Source organism: Lycium barbarum, chromosome 8 (assembly GCF_019175385.1).
Source record: "Lycium barbarum isolate Lr01 chromosome 8, ASM1917538v2, whole genome shotgun sequence".
NCBI lineage: Eukaryota > Viridiplantae > Streptophyta > Magnoliopsida > Solanales > Solanaceae > Lycium > Lycium barbarum.
Genome location: NC_083344.1, coordinates 104,186,180 through 104,191,278, shown reverse-complemented (window position 1 = coordinate 104,191,278; position 5,099 = coordinate 104,186,180). Strand labels below are relative to the sequence as shown.

General features: G+C 35.8%; 1 non-coding gene across 1 annotated transcript; it reads left to right on the top strand.

Annotated features, from left to right (window-relative positions):
• Nucleotides 1-4,175: 4,175 nt before the first annotated feature.
• TRNAM-CAU (transfer RNA methionine (anticodon CAU)) lies at nucleotides 4,176-4,260 on the top strand. Its single transcript is given in 2 exon segments — nucleotides 4,176-4,213; nucleotides 4,225-4,260. It is a non-coding gene; the product is annotated as a tRNA-Met (tRNA).
• Nucleotides 4,261-5,099: the final 839 nt, after the last annotated feature.

The following is a 5,099-nucleotide window of genomic DNA, read 5'->3' as shown; positions in this document are numbered from 1 at the left end:
AAAGATATTGGAAGGTTAAAAAGAGCTTTTGAAGGGACATGTGGAGAGCGCCCCCCCCCCCCCCCCCCCCTCCCCCCCAACCCCCAAAAAACCAATATATATAATATTTGAAAATTCTTGCCGCCATCTTAGAATTGAACGTCTTGTGCCAGACAAAAATCTGATAGGCCCTCTAAAATCTAATGGTAACGTCAGATTGCAATTGCACTATTTCCTCAGGAAAACAAGGTCAAATTCAAGCTTCTATACTAATTTTTGCTTCTCTTTTGTTAATTAGTCTAAGAAAAAGATGGAATCTTAAAGTTAAACTGGTTCTCGCTTAATTTAAATGCCTTAGCTAAGACCTCATTTGTTTTCATTAAGATTAAGACGTCTGAATCTGAATGCACATCTGAATGATTAAGATGTTGTCTCTAGGTCTAAACACTGAATGATTAATATTGCTTGTTTTTCAACATCTGAATATGAATAATATATTTATTCAAATATAATAAATATAAAATTCAAATTAAAAAGTAACTAAATATTAGAAAATAAATACAAATTTAACAAAATAAAATATTATTTGATAAAAAAATGAAACATCTATGTTCACTAGTAATGGTGAAGATATTTTATAGTTGTGGTGGGTGGTGAGTGGGTGTGGAGGGGTGGGTGGGTGGTTGGGGTGAGGGGTATGGGGTGGGAGGTAGTGGGGGTAGGGTTGGTGGTGGGAGGTGGGGGTGGTGGAGAGTAGGGGTTTGGAGTGGAGGTGTGGTTGAGGTGGAAGGGTGGGGGTGGTGGAAAGTGGGGGGTTGGAGTGGAGGGTGGGTGGTGGGGTTGAGGTGGATGGGTGGGGTTGGGGTGGGGTGGGAGTGGAGCGTGGATAGTAAGGGTGGGGTTAAGGGCGGAGCTGGTGGTAAAAAATTTCCATAGCAAAATATCTCTTAATGATATTAAGACTTGATTCAAGATCTTAATGATTAAGACCTATTCAGACCCAATAAGTGCTTAGTTCTTATTACAAACAAATGTACTTAATGGTCTAAGGTCTAAACCATTCAGATTCAGACCTCCAATAAGTGCAAACAAATGAGGCCTAAGTCTAACTTCTCGCTAATAGGTGCACGCACAAATATTACCTCAGACTCAAAATATATATTCTAAAAATATTTACATATGTACTCATACTATGTCAAAATCTATTGTCACAGAAGAATTATGAATCTGCATGTAGTGACATCCATTGAATTAAAATCATGAACTACAGCATTTGTAGCTTAGTGGAGACGTACACTGAATTTGTACACTGGCTGCACGCGTTGAGCACTGGTTGGACTGTTCTTTCGCCTCTATGAGCGGTTGGAGGGGAAGTTGTGTTGGGCTAAAACGGTTCACGAATATCTTTAAAATGGTATGATATTGTCTGTTTTGGGTTAAGCCCGTACGAATTTTCTCAAAAGACCGCACACCATTAAAAGTATTCATCACTTTATAAGTAACTCATTTTTCTTTTCATATCAATATAGACTTTGTTCGCACACCCAATAAGTTAAAGCAGGAAACACAGGGAAACTAGATCTACCTACGACCCCGACCTAGATTTTTGGCGATCAAGTGAGAAATTTAGCAAAGATGAAAATAATGGACAACAGGACGAATTTGCTAGCTGGTCTAGAATTTTTTCCTAGCAAAGGTAAACACTAGAAACCAGTATAAGAAGCATAAGAGGGCAAGAAACGGAATGAGGTGGACTTCTAAATATGATGATTTCAGTAAGTTAAATGATGACCCAAGTTGGACCAAGGCAGGCCACTCTACACTCTAATTAGGCACTGGGGCTAATAATATTTGATGCCCGTGACACATCCCTTTGACCTTTAGTCCTTCACCAACCAAACTGACCCAATTTTTTTTGTTCTTTTAGGCCAATGCCTAAGTTTATTTTTGTTAAATTTTCACCAAAGAAATTATAAATCTCAGTTGCATAGTAATTCTACAAATGAGACGTTCAGATGTGGATTCGAGATTTTTACTCAGTGTGTGCAAATTTCTCTGCATCCAGTACTACTTCCATCGTATTAGTACTTGTTACGAACTTAACATAAATTTACATTTTCCATCATATTGCTTTATCAAATATATTTAAATCATGGCTGTGGTAAATTGCTTATTAATTATCAAGTGCATGCACGTGTATGATGTATACCTGTACTGCAATATAAGTATGTTTGCCGTGATAAACTTAGTTATTGCAACTCGATATTGTATTGTTTAAATGTAAAGTTCAATCTCACAAAAGCTTATATCTATCCTAACTTAAGATTTGAAAAATAAGCAAGCGTATTGGTACCTCTTCCTACCGAGCAAAATGAATTGTCCACTCCCGTTGGAATAAAACAAAAAGGCTAAATACCTAGATAACCTCTTAAACTTGACACCTTTTGTAACATAAACACTTAAACTTACATAGTAACCAGATAGACACTTGAATTTGATACAAGTATAGCTTTTAGACATTCATGGATGACGTGGCAAGTTGTGTGTTTTAAGGACAACTTTAAGCGCGTGAGACTGCTAACTTTACCTTAATATTTTCATTTTATATCTAAAAGATTTTAGTCCATATTGTTCGTGAGTATATGATCGGTAAAATTGGTCACTCCGACCCAAACAAGTAAAAGATTCTCTAACCACTGAACTCCTTCGCCTATTTCTTTCTTCCCCAAAATAATTATTACTATTTCAGTTCATTATTCAAAAAAAGTATACTTTGACAAATCGTTCTAGCTGAAGTTATTACAATTACGAGTTGATTACCATAATTATCAAAGTCTTTCTTGTTTAGATCAAATCTAAAAAGCACTCAGAAAATAATACAAGAAAAATCAATTAGCAATGCAACATTATTGTGCTTTTGAAGCCAATTTTTTTAGAAAACTTAATTTGCCAGAGAATGAGTATAACTGTAAAATTCCAAATTCAAAAAAAAAAAAAAAATTAATCAAGAAAGAACTACATTAATTAAAATACGGAAAAGGGCCAAAATTACCCCTGAACTTTGAAAAATAGTTCATCCATACCCTTTGTTATACTTTAGGGCCAATTATACCCTTACAGTTATACAATGGGGTCAATTATACCCTTATGTCTAACTGCTGCCACGTGACATCATCCCAGCCCTTCAAAATTATTTTACCCTCAAATAATTTTTTACCCACTAAAATAACTCAACCCGACCCGAATTTTTTTTTTCCAGCAAAAATAATACGGATAATTTTTCCAGCAAAATAAAATAAAAATAATTCCGTATTATTTTTGCTGGAAAACAAATTTCGGGTCGGGTTGAGTTATTTTAGTGGGTAAAAAATTATTTGAAGGTAAAATAATTTTGAAGGGCTGGGATGATGCCACGTGGCAGCAGTTAGACATAAGGGTATAATTGACCCCATAGTATAACTGTAAGGGTATAATTGGCCCTAAAGTATAACGAAGGGTATGGATGAACTATTTTTCAAAGTTCAGGGGTAATTTTGGCCCTTTTCCGATTAAAATATGAAGAAGAACGGGGAAGAAGGTCTCTGGTACGAAGAAGTTAAAAATGGTCCATCTGTGGGAAAGGAAGGGACGGCTTGGGGGGATGGAGAAATAGAGGGGGTGACCTGGCAGTGGTGGGGTGAGAAGTGGTTTTTTTTCCCATATTTGTATTTATTTTGAAATTAGTTTTTTCTTATTGTATATTCTACTTTTTAAATTTATATTTGTCAATTCTTTTTGAAATTACACGTATCATTTAATAATTGGTCTATTTAACACATGAAAGCAAGTGTACTCCACAAACTAGGCCTATGTGCACAAGTGTTTAAAAGCTACACTTTTGTGAAGTTCAAATGTCTATCTGGTCAACGTGTAAGTTTAACTGCCTATGTTACAAAACATGTCAAGTTTAAGGGGCTATCTAGGTATTTAGCCAAATAAAAAAAAAGGAAGATGACCGTAAGTAATACAATATGACTACATTGTATTTGCTTCATTGATATTCTCACTTGTCACAATTTTGAAAACCAATAAACAGTAAGACCATTCAGATTACCATCACAGATTGAAAGAGAAATACTATTAGCTCTAAAGTTTTGTTGGTTCATTTGATAGGAATGTGAAGATGTATAAGCTAATGTGCTAGCTTAGAACAACAAGGGGTGGTGGCGCAGTTGGCTAGCGCGTAGGTCTCATAGCTTCTGAGTTATCCTGAGGTCGAGAGTTCGAGCCTCTCTCACCCCAAAACATGCTTCTTCTTTTTTTCTTAGTACCATTTATTTCTTCGTACGCCACTCATGATTCTGCCCTGCAATGTGCACTAGCAGAGTTGTGAATCGTGATATCGAAAATATCTTTCCACTTCGATCCCAACATCTTTGTTGCTATTTCGAGTTTGCCCCATAAGGTGTAATCGCCTTTTGGAGCATCAGTAGGGATCTCGTATTTAGCTCAATCTATATATAATATAAAGCTAAGCATAGACAAGATGATGTGGCACCTTTCTATGACCATCATTCCTATTTATCTTTTTTCTTTTTTTTTTTGTCTTTTTCTCTCATTTTTCTGAATTATTTTATTTTAAAATTAAATGTCAACTCCATAACTCACATCCCTTTATCCTCATAAATTCTACTCTTAATTTATAATTAATAATATTCATAACTCTCTAAGCCTTTCATGTTCATAACCCCAATTATTTAAGTTTGCATTAGAAAATCCAATGCCAGTCGTTTACTCTCATTATATTTATCTTTTCTTGTCAGTTTTTTTGCCGATTACTCTCCTCCCGCCAAAAGAAAGAATTTTCAATTCAGCTAATGGAGCGGTTACAACTATTCATAAAGGAGACAATTAATTCGAAGTGGCTGTTCGCTGCCTTTAAATACACAATTGATATCGCACACAAACGCAGAGCATGGACAGGGATTTTCTCTCCATAAGCACTACAGAGAGAGAAAGCGCATTACAGGGGAGTAGGAGTGTTCAAATGAGATCGAAAAACCAATCCGAACTGGTAAACCGAGTCAAATCGACTTAATAAACCGAAAACCAGCTTGGTTTGACTTGATTTGGTTTTAAAT